The following is a 17,906-nucleotide window of genomic DNA, read 5'->3' as shown; positions in this document are numbered from 1 at the left end:
CTGCTAACATTTTTCCCCTTCTGTTTCTTTATGAGTCAGTGTGGAGTTATATAGTCCAGGCTGACCTTGAACTCACCATGTAGCACAAATTGTCCTTGAATTTTCAGTGATCCTTCTCTCTCAGCCTCCCTGGGATTTCAGGCATGCGCTACCATGCCCAGCCCTGTGTTTCTTTTTGCTTTTGTGTAGCTTTTTTGTTTATTTGTTTGTTTGTTTGTTTTGAGACAGGGTCTCACTATGTAACCCATGCTGGCCTTGAACTCACAGCAATCCTCTTGCCTCAGCCTTCCAGATGGTGGGACTAGAGGTACGTGCCACCATGCCTGGCTTTTGTTTAGCTGTTAATTTAGCTTCCACTTTATTTTGATTTCTTTCATTTTACTTTGCAGAATAATCTTCCTTAAAAGGTATTAGTAGGTCTGTGTCTTTGTACTTCTGGCCTAGAGTTTCCACAATCTTGGCAGATTTAGTTCTATCAAACACAGTGAGTATTGATCCTTTAAATGCTTTTTGCAGTGTTCTCATCTAGATATTTAACACTTGACCTTTATCGTCTAGCCATTCTTTGATGCCATCAAGGGTTGTGTTCATTGGAAGCCTTTAATATAAACAGCTGTCTTGGTTTTTTTTTTAATTTTTTGTCTTCCTGAGACAGTTTCAGTATGCAGTTCAGACTGGTGATCATTCTTTATAGCTGAGTAGTACTCCATTGTATAAAAAAATCACAACTTTTTAAAATCTGTTCCTCAGTTGATAGACGCTTAGGTTGTTTCCAAGATTTGGCTGCTACAAATTGTGCTTCTCTAAACATGGATGCACATATATCACTGTGGAATGATGTTTTCAGTTCTTCTGGGAATATACCTAGAAGCAGAATAGCTGGGTTGTATGGAACCTCCAATCCCAGCTTTTTGAGGCATCTCCAGACTGATTGAGACCCACTTTAAACCAAGCACTGTCTCATGGATAAGATTGAAACACTGAAGGGCCTGTATTTTGCTGAAACGAGATCTTTGCCATTTTGTGATGCAGATGGAAAACAGACAAATGTAACTGGTGATGTCAGACAAACGTTAGCCGTTGGCGAGGACTGTGAGCTCTAGGCAGCGCTGCTGTGGACACGGTGCCGAACCACATGTAAGGTTCAGGACCCTTTATCTCTAAGCACGTGCTAAGTGTGATTTACGCTCATCTAACTGTGCAGTGCTTTTTCTTCCAAATATGTATTTCCTGACAAGCATAAAAGATGTGTTTTTGTGTGGGTTTGAGCCGGGCGTGGTGGCGCACACCTGTCATTGGAGAAGGTTGGCCTGGCCGTGTAGACTGCCTTCAGGACCAGCCTGGTTTACCCAGGGCGACTCCGTCACAAACAAAGACAAGTGGGGGAGTTTGGTGAGGTTGGGGTTCTTGTCTCTTTGTTCTAAAGATGGCAGGAGAAGGCTTGCACCATCCAAGCACCAGCAATTTAATCTTATTTTATTATTTATTTATTTTTGTCTTTTTCCTTTTTATCGGTACCGGGGATCGAACTCACGACCGCCTGCTTGCAAGGCAGGTGCTTATGCTGCTGAGCTAAATCCCCAGCCCCTATTCTAATTTTTCAAGCAAATGGTGATGAAGACTGGAATTAAAACTGTGTAAGGACAGAGAGGAGGGTTAGTGCTGAGCAGAAGTTACAGGATTTCGTGAGCGAATGGTTGATGCAGATGAGGGAGGTGTCTGGCAGTTCTGCTCTGAACTGAGCGACGTCCGGTAGATAATTACACTATTAATTTGGAGAAGGATAGCGGAAGAGATGCAGGTGTGCGGGAGATAGATCAGTAAAACTCAGTATGTAGCGTTGAATTGTACATCCATTGTGTCTAAGGTTTTAGAGCAAAGGAAAGCTACAAAGACTGAAATCATGAATTTCAATGCTCAGTGTACAGTATAATTTTTATTACAGCCTGTCAGCTGTTCCCTGAATCCCTGTCTACTGGCTAAGATGGAAGAGATGGGGTGGCTGTAGTACTGGAGAAAAAGCAGAGCTGAGGACGAAACGGAAGATGTTAACTTATGCGTGGTGTCGTGTGGGTGTGAGGAGTGGAGAGGGGTGTGTTTTGAGACAGGGTCTTGCGATGGAGTGCAGGCTGGCCTTGAATTCACTTTGTAGCCCAGGCTGGCCTCTCCCTTGTCGCGATCCTCCTGCCTCAGTGCTGGGATTGCAGGCGTGCACCCGCTCTGGCCCGGCCGGGAGGGGAGTTTTCCAGGGCTCTGGGGTCTGGGGGACCCCCCGCTCCTGAAAGCCTGCGGCTCTTCCCGCGGGGAGCAGCAGGTGGCGCTGCAGTGCGGCTCGTCAGTGCCCTCAAGGTGGAAAGCTTTGAGGGCTGCAGCTCCTTGAGATGTTCCAGCCTTGGGAGAGCAGGTTTGCTCCACTCTAGGCGGCAATGTGATGCGGTACCACGAGTCCAAAGCAGAGACTGAGATCTCTGAAATGTCAGCCAGATTAAACCTTTGCTCTCTGTAGGAGGATTCTCTCAGGTATCTGCTAGAGTGATGCAAAGCCGTCTGTCACAGGTAGTGTAGGGGCAGGGGCTCATAGACAGAAAAAAGGATAAAATAGGCTTTCATGAGGCTGTATTAAAGAAATTAATAGGAAATCTTACTGAAGGTAGGTTTTGCCTCTGCAATTAGATTCCAGCAAACAAAGAAACCAGACCCTGGAAGCAACCAGACCCTGGAAGGTGCCAGTAAACACAATTAATGTAAGAATTTAGCATGAATAGTTGATTGGCAAAACAGGAACATAGCCAGTAACATGAAAGACCAGGATTAACTAGCCCTCCCCTAAATACAAGGAGAAAAGAGGTTGCCACCTGAGGACTCTTATTTACTAGTAAAAGATGCACACACCTCTGTAAGTACATATATGGATTCTCAACTTAGCACTACGGTGCCACAAGGTGCCCTTTACTTAATTTCTAACTCTAGCTGCCCTTCTGTGAGGCTGTCCCACCTCAAACTTACCCATCACAACTGGGCAGGAAGCAATCAAGAGTCCAGAAAGAACAGACAGAGGTGTCCAGCTTTGGGTCAGAGACAGCCAGAGATCCTCTGCTGTTAGAGAACCGAAGGGTCAAGGCGGTGGTCAGATCAGCTTGTGCAAGAGGAAGGCTGTGCCGCTGAGTCCAACCAGGTCTTCCATTTCTGATCCTGGACTGTTTGTCATAGGACACTAACCACTTCTCACCATCGGGTGAGCAGTGGGGTCCCTTCGAAGAGGCTGATGACCCTCCCAGGATGAAGGGGTGTGCGGGAAGGGGTGTGCAGCCCAGAGGCCTGCACTGCTCAAATGATGCGTATTCTCTAAAGAGCAGCTTCCTGATTGGCCCTTGGCTCTTTGGCCTTTTTCAGTGTTTCCCATGCAGTGGATAGCATACTGCACATGCTCAGAGCCTCAAACTGCTCTGTAGTTGGTGCAAGTGATGTGATTTATAGTGAGCATCATCTTTTCTCCGGGGGGTCTGACATTTCACAAATTGCAATCACACAGACACACAGTCCCTATAAAAACTCCGATGAAAATGCTGGTTCAGGCCCAAGTGAGAATTCATGGCAGAGAAACCCATCTGTTGCTTCTGTGTTTTGCTGGGGAATCAGCGGTGTCCTGTGGGACTCTGTTGGAGAGGGTTCCTCGAAATCTGTATCTAGTACTCACCAGACTCTTCCTGAGGTATCTTTTTTCTTGGTTGGTTGACTTTCTACTTTTTTGCCGTAATGCGAATGCAATAAATTTGGAGCCCTGCGGGTCCTTCTAGTGAATCATCAGAGCTGAATTTCACCGTGAGGATCACTGACACAATAGCACATCACACCCACGTGCTTATTGAGGGTCTCACTTCCTTTCCCCGTGTTCCCCACAGTCTTCCAGGGCCATGCTTGAATTAGGGCTGCGATACCTCACGCAGACCCGTCTGTGACTCAGGCCCACGCTTCCCTGGCCGTAGAGAATTCTCCAGGGTGTCTAGGATTGGGTCGAGGAAAAGTTAATGAAGCAATAAAACCATTATCGTGAGAGTAAAGCCTTTGCTCATGCATTTACCCCAACAACTGTTTGAGCCTGTTCTTGTAAATACGATTTCCATGAAGAAGGGAATACCCCTAAGACTGTGGTCACTTACGTCCCTGGTCATGCACTTGTGACCTCTGTGGCTTTACAAGCAGGTGCCCATTTTTTCGCCTCAGCAAACAGATTCCATAATTATGTTTCAGCTCTGTTCTCTGGACTCACACTTGGTTGCTTGTCACTACTAGTAATAATCTGAGTAATTGTGATGGAACACGTGTCTGGAAAAGAGATCATTTACAATCTCATCAAGTGCACTGGCAACTTTAGTGCAGTGTTTTGAGGGTCTGATTTCTGGATACCACTGATCCAGCTGGAAGCAGACAGCGAAGCAGAAAGAGGCTGTGTGGGGATGGGCTTGTGGCCCAGTGGCCGAGTGTATGCCCAGCATGCACCAGGCCCTGGGGTCGGGACCCAGGGATCATAGGGATCATAAAGCTCCTTGGAGACAGCAGCAGCAGGAAGCTGGTCCCATTGTGGTCTAGAGGGACAAAGGCAGGAAATGGGTAATGGACCCTGAGAAGGACTGCTTTGTAGGAGAGGGGTTACCAGACAGGAGCTGTGGCCACATTAAATACTGGCCTGGTAGGATGTGAGCCAGGGCACTATCTTGGCCCCTGACCTTCTGATCACCTGCCTGTGTCTCCAGTGCCTGAAAGCTCCTCTACCCCAGAGGAATCAGGGTCTTTGCTGTCCCTGGAAGTCAGGCTTCCGGAGCTGAGGGCAGGGGAAGAGTGCAGAGTGCAGGGCCTCCAGTCTCTCTTGAACTCCTCGATGTGTGTCCCCTGGATGAGGCCCTGACCCTCAATGTGACTGTCTCTGGAGGTGAGGCCTTTATAGCTTAGTGATGCCTTAGGGTAGGGCCCTGATGTCTTTAGGAGAAGCAGAGGAAGGACTGGAGATGTTTTCCTCAGCCATGAGAAGACACACTCAGAAGACAATCTATAATCAGAAACCACCCTTAATGGCCCCACCTTGACCCTGGACCTCCAGACTCCAGAACCATGAGAATGAGCTTCTGTTGTTGGTCTGTGGGGCCTCAGCAGGAGGGTGATCCATTGTCTTTTAACAAGGTTTATCCTAGGTGTCTCGGCAGTTCCTGTAAAGGCTCAGTGAAGTAACAAGCATGTAGTTTCCTAGAACAATAGGTCCACGATAATCCTCATAGTACGTTATGATCGTAGCAGCAATGTGTTTTCACGAACTTCAGTTATCATCCTCTATTTTGTCCAGCTTTGCTTATCTTTCTTGAGGTGAGCCAAGAAACGTGCATGCCCCACGGTTTAGACTGCCTTTTACATTCCACTTGTGATATGCTCTTGTTAATGTCTTACTCCTTCTCCACATCATATTGGATTAGTGTCTCGTTTTAGCAGCTTATAACATCTTCTTCCCTGTTTTAGGGCAGATGGTTCTGAGCTCATTACTCCATAAATATAGACTATATTACTTTTTTCCCGAGTGAATTACTCTGTATCAGTCCCTGGTGAAGTTCACCTGCCATGTTTCCAAATGTTCTTGTCAAATAGCAGGACCAATGCTATTTTCATTTTTGTCTTTTGTGTTTTGCATCTTGCTCTTCTTTTTCTTTAGTCCCTAACTGCTTATGGGCAGGAAGCTCTCATTTTGCATCATTTTATGTGTCATTTTCAAGCATCAAAGTGTGCTCAGAGTTTAATGAAAATTCTTTTAAGTAAAAATTCATACCTTAGCACTTGACTCATTTAGATTTACTGGAATGGTAATGTGCTCTTGTGTGTGTTTATTTATTTATTTGTTTTTGAGACAGGGTATCACTGTGTAGTTCAGGCTGGGCTCAAACTCACTATGTAGCTTAGGCTGGCCTCAAACTTGTGAAAATCCTCCTGCCTCAGCCTCCCAAGTGCTGGGATCGCAGGTGTGTGCCACCATGCCTGGGTAGTCTGCTATTATAAAGTGCTATCACCCAGTTCTTTGGCTCTGATCTTTAGAAATGGGTAATAATAGTGCTGTAGTTTGTTAACTGTTAGGATGATACATGTTTAAAGCCTGGGGTGGTGGCTTTTGTCTCTAGGTTCAGGCAGTAAGGTGGGTAAGGTAAAAGAGGCTCATTTGAGCCTGGTGGGTCTGCCCAAGGTTGTGAGATCTTGTCTCAAAAGAAAAGAAAAGATTACTTTGCTTGAGCAATAACAGAGAAAGTGGGCAGAAAAGAATAGTTTAACAACAGCCACAGATTGCCAAGCTGTGGGATGGGCGGACATCACATGATTGGTGTGTCGTGCTCGCCTGAGGTGTCCCTTGAGGCTTGACCAGAGCCATCCTGCAAGAATTCAGCTTCTTGCATTGGTTGTAATCAGAGACAAAGCTTTTCCAGGTGAGTGAGTGTGTGTGTGTGTGTGTGTGTGTGAGACAGAGAGAGAGAGAGAGAGAGAGAGAGAGAGAGAGAGAGAGAGAGACACACACACACGGGTTTTCCTGGAAGGAAGTACACCGACGGACTGCAAGGTCTAAGCTGGCTCAGGATGGAGGAGAGAAAGTAAAAACAAAACCCAAAAGAACAAAACAACAACAACAACAAAACTGGTGCGGTGAACAGACTGAAGGATTTTGAGTTTGTATTAATTGTTGATGATTTTAATGAACCAGGTAAAAGTAATAGACATTCGAAATTCAGATTTCGGAGGAAATACGGTTATCAGTAATGGCAAAGTTATGAACGGGACCCTGAGAGTGGCAGAAAAAAAATATGATTCCAGAGGACAAGGGGCTGACAGGTCCAGGTGCTGGACGGACCTTCCCTTGGATTCCAGGGCAGAAGGCGGTGACAGGTATGGTGGGCACAATAGCGACCCCTATGGGTGAATTTATGGATGTTACCTGACGTGGCCAAGAGACATTTGCATAAATGGTCTTGTTAAGAATCTTCAGAAGCCGTGTTCATCCTGGATTACGTGGAAAGAGGAAGGCAGTTTAATCACTTTATAAAGGTGCGGCAATAGAGTTAGTGTGAGACAGGAGGCAGAGGTTGGAATGACCTAAGGAATGTGAACGGCCTCTGGGCGTCAGAAAGGACCTGCAATACCTCAGCTGTCCCAGCGGACGGTGCCTGCAGGAGGAGCGCAGATGTTTGAGCCAGTTTAGGCCCAGAACTGATTGAAGCCAGTGAGTGTGTGGCACTTCATTACAGCAGCAGCAGACAGGTTCTGGAGTCATTCTCCAGGAGAGTTGGTAGCAGGCGGAGTGGGTGACCGATGGCATAACTACCAAGGTGGTGACTGGCACAGGCACTGACAGGGATGACCAGGGCTCTCCACAGGGGAGGGACCTGCGGTGGCATCGCACAATTCCAGGGCTCAGGCTGGCACTCTCGGGAGGGTGGGGGGTCCAGGTCACGGTAGGGATGTGTTAATGAAGACCTCAGAGTTTAGGTTTCTGGTGGGTCTGGGGAAACAGTAAAGTGAAGCAGGAGTCCTGAGGGTCTATTGGCTCCCGGTAGCTTGATGTGTTTGGCTAACATATCCAGATGGTTCCTGATTTATGGTGGTTGAGTTTAAGATTTTTCCACTTTTGGCCGTGGGAAAGCAAAGCACACTCAGGATATATTGCACTTCCTGTTTTGATCCTATCCACACAATGTGGTCAATTTCCAGCTCCAACAGTAGTTTCTACTGCTGTTTATAGTGAGTCCCCTTCTGATAACTCCTAAGGTTATATTACGGAAGTTACTTAGGATGAGACCCCTAGATAGCCTCAGGCTGGTGCCAGTTGCCAGAAAGACCAGTGCTCTTTGGGTGAGAGGATTGTAGCTTCTTTCAACCCTACCCACTGGTGTCTGGAAAAGCGGGGAGAGGGAATATCACTAGCTGTTAGGTTTTATAAAAACTCTTGAATTGCAAGACTTGAGATTCCAGATCACTGGGCATGAGTAAGTACCGGGTGGGGGTGTGGCATGCCCGGGGCAAGCACCGAATCATCCCCCAACCTTGCTCTGTGTACCCCTTTGTTTCATGGTCACTTGTATCCTTTCTAGTAAACCTGTAAACATAAGTGCAGTGTTTCCCTGTGTTCTTGAGCAAATTATTGAGCCCAGGAGGGTTTGTAGCAATGCCATCATTATAGGTGGTTGGTCAGAAGGGGGTAGATCACAACCTGAGGCTGGCAATAGTGTGCGAGGTAGGAGCAGTTTTGTTGCACTGGGCCTTAAACCCGTGGGACCTGACACTCAGACAGGCAGAGTCAGAATTGAATGGAATTATTAGGACAGTTGGTTGGTGTCACTGGAGAGTTATTTGGTGTGGCAGAGAAAACTTACACAGATCTGATCACAGAAATGTTAGGGGTTAGCCACACACAGGTGGAAATCATACAGGGACCGATTTTAAGACTAACATAAAAGTTTGTTGCAAGAAAGACACACAGACAGACAGTGGGCGTGGCTCCTCCATAGACGGAGGCAATGGCAGGCACAAAGGAACCTTGTTACTGTCCTCGGAGGTCCGCTTCTGGTTTTCTAAATCTCAGGGCAAGCAGCAGGCTGCTTCTTTGATTAGCTGTTTTCATCCTGCTCCATATCACCACAGAGTGCACCTGCCCTCCTGTCCCTATTAGGTGGCTGCTTCAAAGTCCTGTTAGCTCCCTGCCTCGGTTTCCTGCCTGGGCTCCGGAGTCACACAGTCTGGGTTTAATGCAGTTTTCTGGAGCTTCTCTGCTGTTTGGCCTTGAATGAGTTGATTCAATCTGCTTTAAAGTGCTGTTTGCTTCTTGCTAGAGAATTGTTCTGCATTGAGTGTGGGACTAGCAAAGAGCAGTGATTTTTTGGGTCTTTTTTCAGAGCTGGCATGGTGTTATGGCTTATGTCTGGAAGTCCCCCCAGAGCCCCATGCAGTCATTTTCAGAGGTGGCTGGATTTGGAGTGTGTGATGCTGGGATGCAGGGCGTGTGATTGCTAAATCAGACCACTGATTGGTCTGGCATTGCTCTGCGTGTGGGTAATGGGAGGGCTCACCCTGGGTGTGAGTGCTGCCCACTTTCAGAGTGTGTACGCTGGACAGAATGCAAGGGACAGGAAGAGCCTACGTGTTCTCATGGGCCTGCTTGCCATGGGCTACTTCTCCTCTGTGATGCCCCTCTGCCATGCCAGCCTCCCCTGGAGCCAGCCACCTGTGGACTGAAAACTCTACAAACCAGAGTGTGGATAGTTTGTCTCAGAAATGAGAAAATTAGCTAAGACACTTGGATTCCATGCCCTTCTTCTGTCTCGCAGGGGCCCTGGCTCTGGCTGTGGGGACACGTACTCTTCTGATTTACTATTTCTAGTTGGTTTAAAGCAATGGGAAAGAAGAGGAAGGCTGACACCAGGGTGGGATTCTTCCTTCCCATGCTGTTAGTGGGTCTCACAGTGCTCCATCTTCTCTGTTGCTCCAGGGTTTTCTGGGTGACCTGACCCAGCATAGGATCTGTTAACACTGTCCCCTGCCTTCCCCTACCTGGCTAAGGTTGGCCATGAATATCCATTGCCTGTACTTCTGTACTGATTTTCACCCAGGGTGAATTCATTTAATTTTCTCCATTAAATTCTTTCCATTTAAGTGCATGTAGTGATTACGTTTTCTTACTGAAAATCTGAATGATACAGCAAGATGAAGACATTTTCAGACATTCATGAACCCAGAAAGCCTTTTCTGGCATAATTCTTCTTGGAGAGTTCTGTGAAAAAAACAAGAAGGGCTCCCACCCCAGAGAGCAACAGGGATTACTAAATCCAATTCCAAAGTGTAGTGCAGGGAAATCAGGATAAAAGCCATGTCACAAGCTGGGAACACAATAAACTGTAGAACCAAAGGCTCCAAGATGCAAATTAAAAGTCTGCCTCTAAAAATAAAAGCCATGGAGAATCACAAGTCATTGTGATCTAAATTTGAAGCAAAATAAAATATTTAATGATTTTAAACACAGTTGATAGAGTCAAGGGTTCTTTTCTTTTTATGACCTAAGGGTTGACATTGGCCTTGTAAACAACAATACATAATTCTAGCATTATATTTGGTCTTGATATAAAAAATATTTAGTTGTATTAATGTAGGTGCTGTTTGTCAATTTTTAGCATTTAAAGTTAATCTAAGTAAGAAAACAGTGAAAGTTCTGATCTTGGTTAAATTGAGAACACTTAGAAAGTTATTACTTTTCAGAGGTGTCTTCCAGACATACCTGGGTTTTGAGTCTGTTGCAAGACTCTACCTCTTCAGTGTCCTGGGGGAGAGAAGTTGTTGCCCACTGGGCCCAGTCACTGTTCTTTGGCACTGGCCCACAGCATTTTCTATGACCCTTAGGCAATCTCAGTCTTGGTATACCACGAGGAGCAGCTGGTTAGAACAGTTATGCCATTTTGGCTAAAGTGGTACAATCAGCAATAACAATAGCATTAAACAAAGCCTAGAAAATGACAAACTTAGATAACCAATAATTTGCCACCTTTAACTCTATGAGCTAGATTTGAGTTTGAGTTTTTTTTTTTTTTTTTTTTTTTTTGTGTCTTTTTCTTTTTTTATCGGTACCGGGGATCGAACTCGCGACTGCCTGCTTGCAAGGCAGGCGCTTATGCCGCTGAGCTAAATCCCCAGCCCCTATGAGCTAGATTTGTATTCTATAACAAAATAAACATATGTAGTTATGTCGCAAAAAAATGTATAATTGAACTGAGAACCTCACACTTGCCAGGCAGGCACGGTGCCACTGAGCTAAATCCCCAGTCCCTATATAACAAAATCTAAAACAAACCAGAAAATTACATGCAGTAATAAGCCCTCAATATGCTAATTTTACCCTTGGGGGAGAAAATTTGAAAGGACTAGGAGAAAAATAGAGAAATAAAAGAGGAAGAGATTAGAAGCAAGACAGGAGGGCAGCGGAGGATGGTGTGAACTTTGGGGAACTGGTGCAGATGACAGGAGGGAAAGAGAGGAGAAAGAAAAACAACATCAAACGACGAGGACCCCTAAATAAAAACAAGAAGAGGGACATGGGGAAAAAGAAGGAAAGAAAGAAAACGTCCACCTCCAGGTTTGTCTTGGCAGTCACTGGTAGACGGCACGTGGAGGCAAAGTCTGATTCACGCCAGAGGCCAGCAGTAGCTTTACAGCAGGGCAGCGGATGATCTCAGCAAGCCTGCACCTTTATTTTCCCTGAAGGTCAGGCTGGTTTCTGCCCACGAGACCGACACCAGACCCATTTAGTCTGCAGCTGTCCACGCACCTCCTGCAGGCCTGACCACCCTCCCCGGGAGCCGCTCGGTGGAGCCAGCAGTTGTTCTGAGTTCCGAGCTCAGTTGCCTCCGAGATGCCTCCCACCCAATCGCTCTCTTTGGTGGGACAGCCAGGTCCATCCCACTCGCCATCCAGGGTGGTCCCCGCGTCCCCTGCTCTGTTCACTGCTGTGTCTCTCTGGGGAGGCCTCTGGGTTGCCACCGATGCAGTGAACCACAGACTCGGGGAGAAGGTGCCACCCACTGCCGCCGCCTCCTTGAAGTTTCTCTCTGCTGTCTCCCAGTGGGCATCAGTTCCCCCTTCAGACCCTCCCCGGGTCCAGGGGACTCACTTCCCTCCTCCTACCCTTCCTTGCATTGCTCTGTCCCAGAGTCTGGACAGCAAATCTCAGAGAGCTGTCTCTTTGCTATTGACCGCTCTGCTACCTGTCTGATCTTGGTTGGTGCAGAGATACATAACCACGGACAGTCTTAGGGGTATAAAAGCACAAGTCAAAATCAAAGCTGCAGAGGTCAGAGGAGGACAATTGGAGGGAGACCAGAGGATTATTATATTCATTTTGCAAAGAATGAGCTCCCTAAACTGGGTGAGACAAGTAGGGGACTATGACATTATTTAAAATTATTAAGGTAGCCAGTAGAAGAGATAAAACATTGTTTTATCTCTAGGGGACCGGGGTGCAGCTCATGTGAATTCAGGAGGTACTCCAGTTCCAGAAATACACGGCTCCGGGAAGTACAGAGAGAAGTGGGGTGGTCGGTGTCCTTGCAGCCTAACTCGCTTATTCTTGAATATATTACCATGTATGTCTATGCTTTAAGCCATGAGAGGTTTCAAAGTGCGCTGTATTTCCTCCACTTGGCTTTATATTTTGGGTTATGTATTGTGAAGCACTTATTCTCTTTTTCAGAGAGGCTTTTGCTTAACCTTTAGCTTTTGCTTTTGGGAATGCTGAATGACCGAATGTCCCACTCTTCTTCACGTGAGAGGTCCAAATTTCTTACGTGATCGAGAGGCAACACCAAGTAATGGTTGTGAGCATGGTTCAAGTCTTCTTAGCTACGCGGTGATGAGCATATCATGAAACTTCATTGAGCTTCTGGTTCTCATCATACAACAGACACATTAAATATCAGGGTGATGATGACCAGGATTATTCCATAGGAAGCATGTACAATGGTGTCCAGTCCCTGGCGAACACTATGTAAGTACTTTTTTTTTTTAAATTACTGTGCTAAGATTTTTTATGATCTGGGTCCAGGGCACCTCTCCTTACTTGCTTTCTGAACTGTTTGCTGTTCTTTTGTTTTCTATTCTGTCTCAATATCTTCATTTTCAAACCAAACCCCTTCAGGGTCCAGCTCACAGACCACTTCTCCACATAGCTTTTGCAGTGCCCAGCTGCAATTACCTTTTCCTCCTCCACACGCCATGCCTGTTAGCAGTGCCTGGGGGCTTGTGGGTCATACTGTTGCTAACAACAAGACTTGAAATATTGAATTCAACAGAGTTCTGTTCACTAAAGATCGGCTCCAAAATCAGACAGCATCAGACCCAGAATGGTTCAGAGAGCCACTGCGGGGATGCCACAGGGCTGGGTAACATCTGGAAACTGAGAATGGGTGAGCATAGAAAGATACCTGCTTGGATTAGGCTGGGAGGCTGTCTTACTTGAACCTGGCTGGAACCTGTCTTGAATCCCAGTTACCTGTGATTGGCTGAAATTCAGCTACTTATGATAAGGGTAGGTTACAGTCTGCTTACAGTCAAGTTAGGTTACAGTTCACTATTTAGGAGAAACCCTGAGGTCAAACATAAAATATAAAAGGAGGTAGCTTCAGACCAAACCAAATTTCTTTTAACAGTTCCTACAAGCATCCTATTATTGATGTATATATATATATGCATGTTCTCCCAATTAGATCAGGTGCTGCAGGAAGACAGGGAATTTAATTTCCAAGTGACTGGCAGAAAAAGAGGTGTTTCTTAGACATTTTTAAATGTACACAAACCAGAGAAGAAGAAAAACCTAAGCGATAGGGTACCCTAATTAAACTAAGAGGCTGAATCACCATGTCCTCTCTGGTAAAATCCTCATGCTGGTTTCTTTTTTGTTTTTTTCTTAGAATGGGCTGCCATATGCTTAGAATGTTTTGGTAATAAATCCAGCTTGTACTTCCAGGAAATCTTTTGGGGCTGAGTGCTGAGATTCATCAGAGTGGGGTCCCTTGGGTTTCCTGAACAAAGATGGAGATTTTCGCCAGAATGCTGCCTCATTCCTGTGTGACAGTCCAGCCCTTCAATCCAGGCAGTTTGTCACCGACAGAATTTTCATTTTTGTTTCTGTAGATGGCGCAAGCTGCACACGTTAAAATCAAACAGGGCTAAAGACAGCCTTGCCCAGAAGTAATTGAATATCCGTTGGCTTTTTATTCTTTCTCTGAAGCTTCATGCTTCTTATTTATTTATCCTTTGAGAATATCCCTAAGCAATGTTCCGGAGTTCTTGAACTAAGGCAGATCATTAAAACCAGGTCTTTTAACAGCAGATCCAGTATCTTTGGATAATTCTGGTTTTAAAGAAAAGAGAATATTCGTACTAAAAAAGCATTCATTATTTATAGTGATTCTGAATCGATTACAATGTAGGTTAATTTAAATCATGTCTGAATCATGTCTGGTTAAATACAGAATCCTAATTATTAATCTCCACGGCAGCATGAATATTCCACCATTTCATATTTTATATTTTATGCTGACTCTTTCTGTAACCTCATTATACTTCTAAGTAAAAGCCCTGACATCTCTCCACTTGCCTTTTCAAAGATACTTTCATATTATTAAGGTGAGGATTTGATATTATGCTTACGCCAATATTTTATATTTGAAAAAATAATTATATCAAGGATTAAAGGTGAGCATGTTGTGCTTTGCCTGTGAGTTCAATCTGGCAGTGAGCTCAGTGTAACAGAGTGAATAAATCAGTAGTCTCTGCTTTTCAAGATAGATCCATTCCCTGTGGTTACACATACACGTGCCTGCACACACACGGAGAGCACGCATTGTCCACGTGCAAGCGGTGATCAGGAGAGTTGCACTGGACACATGGAGAGGAGGACCGTGGCCAGTATTCTGCATGCGACACCGTGGGAGAAGATGAGTGAGGTATCTTTAGGATGGGGACCTGTGCGGTGTTGACCCAAGGACCTCTCCTTAGAACTCCGTGCTTGGCTTAACTTTAAGCTTTAGCTGTACTGAAATTCATAATAATTCATTTAACATTTTCATTGGTCCCTTTCGATTTTGCAGATCAGGGATGCTTTTGTCTGCAGGCTTACTCGCTTCAAGAACAAGCCACAGGGTCAGTGTGGGGACTTGCAACAAAGGCCACAGCCTATGTGACTCTTGGAAGTCCTGAGATTGGATGAGAAGGACACCCACTGAAATGTCGCCTGCTGAGAGCCCCAGCACAGGGTCACGTCAGAGGCTGTGCATGGGGCAGCCTCCTCAGTGCAGCCCAGCAGAGGACAGCTGGACACTCTGCTCCCAGCCTTTGCTCGCCCAGGTCTCTAAATGCACACAGCGCATTCATCCTGAGAACTTTGTTGTTAGATATTTTTGATGCTTTTCCGGAAATACCCTCATCACCTCCCATTGCATTCGTTTCCGGAAAGGATGTCATCCGGAACGGATCTCCTAGTAGGGGGAGTGTATTTCCTTCCAGTTCCTCTAAGTAAGACAATAAAAGAGATAGAATCAAGCTGCCTACATACTTAGCTGAGTGAGGTCCTAAAATTCATCAGCAAATAGGATGACTTGAAATCTGGAGCTGCATCTCCTACCTATGCTCCTTTCACACCGACAGGCACCTTTGTCAGCCGCTTGCGTGTCTGTGTTCTTCAGCAAAAAATAAATGAGGCTGTGCTTAATCGAGTTCTCCTTGGAGCTAGCTGGCCCTGCAGGTTTTAAAATTAGATCCAGGTCCGAACTCGGAGCCTGCATGGCTTGATTCCTGCTTTCCATTCTAGATGATGAATGGAATGGATGAATGGACCTCTGGGCACACTGCACATGGCTTCAGGGGCTTGTCTACCACAGCTATTGATACTATCATGCCTGTTTAATAAGAGAACTGTCTCTGTTCCAGCCTTAATAATAAACATTTTGCTAGGGACTCATGGACTCAGCTCAATAAAGATTCCACGGCCACACCTGTACAGTCAACATGATGGAGCTTTTGAGCCTTGTCCTTCAAAGAAACTCGAGTGGAATTTAAGTCCAAACCCTTCCCATGGAAAGGCAACCTACTCGTTGTCCGTTTACTGCTTATTCTTAGTTCTAGCTTAGAAATGCAGGCATGGAGGCTTCCCCAGGCGTTCCCCAGTGTCAGGGCTACTGGTAGCCAGAGCTCAGGAAGATCTTAACTTTCCTCTCAAGTGACCTGTCCAGAAAAAGGAAGGGATTTTTTCAAGGTTAATAGGTTTGTTAGTACCCAGTTGAAACATACAGTCTATATTTTGAGGCTATTTTCGGGGGATGAAGTTGTCAAGTACTCAGAGCAGTCAAGCTTACCGCACACAGGAGCGTGGAGATTGCATATTGGCTATAAGCTGAATGATCAGGGCAGCGAGGAGGTAGTGTTCGCTTCCTCTGGCCAGGCTGTGGTTCTCATGAGCCAGTGGGAGAGCAGGGCTTTGTTCCGAAGTCCTCGGACTAATACCGTCTGTGAGCAATGAGGTCTGCTAATTTCATCAGGAAACACTCACCTTACCATTTCTGCAGGAGTCACGGAAGCTCGCAGAATCTGGCATCAGTAAACCGCTTTTAACACACTGGGTTTACTGTAACAGTTTAGGGCAATTGTCAATCCCAGTTAATTTCAGATGTGAGTGAACATACATCTTTAAAATAAAAACCGGGGGAGAAAACAGTTTTTGTCCTTGTATGTGTACGGGGACAGAGCATGCAGATTAACATTCTGTGTTGTGTTTAGAATTACACTCATTCCTGGTGTGATCCTGCCCGTCTAGTAATCCTTTTGTAATCGTTATACATTCATTTAATAATGGTTACGATAAGAAGGCAACTCGGAAATATTTGTGGGGACGATTGTCTATTAATCAGCATTTCTCTAGAAGTACACACTAAGAGTCTCTCTCCTTTCTGATGAACGCACTGAGCAAAAGTGCCCAGATGCTGAGTGATTTTTGTTTCTGTCCACACTTGGGTTCTGTTATCAAACCCCAGGGCTGAACATACAAATTGTTGTAATCTTTTCATGCAGACTGGAGGCTCCTAAGAAGTGAACAAGGTTTTCCCAGAAATTTGTAAAAATTAAATGATCTACAGATGCAAGGAGGAGCGAAGAACATGTCAACTTGTGCTCGCTCTCGCTGTCTCTCTCTCTCTCTCTCTCTCTCTCCCTCTCTCTCTCTCTCTCTCCCTCTCTCTCCTTCGTTTATATTCTGCCGACACATTTCGGTTGAGTCATAATTACTCTGAGAACAGTTGCAGTTTTGTGAGCCTGTTCTGTTTTCGCCCAGAGACAGGTTTAGAAAACCTTCCCGGTCCCATCAGCACCTCTGGTGTCTCCCTGTTCCCTGGAGCCTATGTAGGAGCTGCTCCTGCCATCGCATCTACCAACCCACCTCTAGCCTTTGGAGACAGAAAAGCAGCTCCTATGTCAAGAGGCTGGGCTCGCCCCCAGGCGCTTTCCAGGAGCAGGGAGTCGTTGCTGGCTGCAGATGCGGCTGCTGTGGGTCCTCGCGTGGCCCCGCCTGGGAGCTGCGGAGTGCTCCAGGCTGAAGAAGCAGGTTTCTAAAGGAGTTTTGGAGATCGCTTATCTGTTCCTGTGGCTTCTAATAGCTCTTTGCTTCACTCTAGTAAGAAGTTTCTCCTGCTACTTCAAGTTGCTATTAAAATAAATGCACAGAGGCCACCCTTCACCTCTGCAAACGAGGAAAGAGAGAACATTGAGACGCAGAGAATTTCACTTTGCACTTAGAGCTTATAAAGGTTTCAGGAAAGAACTCGGGAACCAAAAAGTCAACAGGACTCTAGGAACTGTCAACATACTTGTATAAAGAAGCAAACGCGTCTCCATCACACAAATGAGCAGGGCTAACACTTGTCTACAGAGAAAAGCTCTTCCAGCTGTTTGCCAAAGCACAGGTCCACGAGCCGCTTCATCTGCCATCTCCACAGACACGGCGTTATTAAAGCCATTCACCTCCTGGGAATATTTTCAAGAAAATGTATTCCCTCTTGGGAAATTACGAAAAATTTAGAATGGCACATTTTAAGCTAGTGAATATTAATACAACCTTTCCTAACTACTAATAAAAGAATCCAGTCCCTGTTTGTGAATATATTAAGGAGTTGGCCGGGATGTTTCAGGTAGACAGCAGTGATTTCTTCACTGTGACATGCATTTTAATGCCGGGATTTACACAGCACTGTAAGCGCAGCGCCGCGCGCTTGGTAGAGGTGCACAGACGCGCCGTCTGTGGTCTCACGAAAAACGACTGCAGTGTTTGCCTTTGAGATAAATAGCTCAGAGTC

General features: G+C 45.8%; 1 long non-coding RNA gene across 2 annotated transcripts; it reads left to right on the top strand.

Moving 5' to 3' along the window:
- The first annotated feature begins 10,813 nt into the window (after positions 1-10,813).
- On the top strand, positions 10,814-17,617 carry LOC134472409 (uncharacterized). Of its 2 annotated transcripts, XR_010042213.1 has the most exons (3): positions 10,814-12,550; positions 14,349-14,510; positions 14,655-17,617. It is a non-coding gene; the product is annotated as an uncharacterized LOC134472409 (long non-coding RNA). The 2 variants fall into 2 exon arrangements; XR_010042212.1 differs by lacking the exon at positions 10,814-12,550 and having other exon boundaries at positions 12,565-14,510.
- The last annotated feature ends 289 nt before the right edge of the window (positions 17,618-17,906 follow it).

Source organism: Cavia porcellus, unplaced genomic scaffold, assembly GCF_034190915.1.
Source record: "Cavia porcellus strain 051 isolate PalLab524CR breed Dunkin Hartley unplaced genomic scaffold, mCavPor4.1 scaffold_23, whole genome shotgun sequence".
Lineage (NCBI taxonomy): Eukaryota > Metazoa > Chordata > Mammalia > Rodentia > Caviidae > Cavia > Cavia porcellus.
Note: the sequence above shows the minus strand (reverse complement) of the source record. Positions and strands in the feature narration are given on the sequence as shown.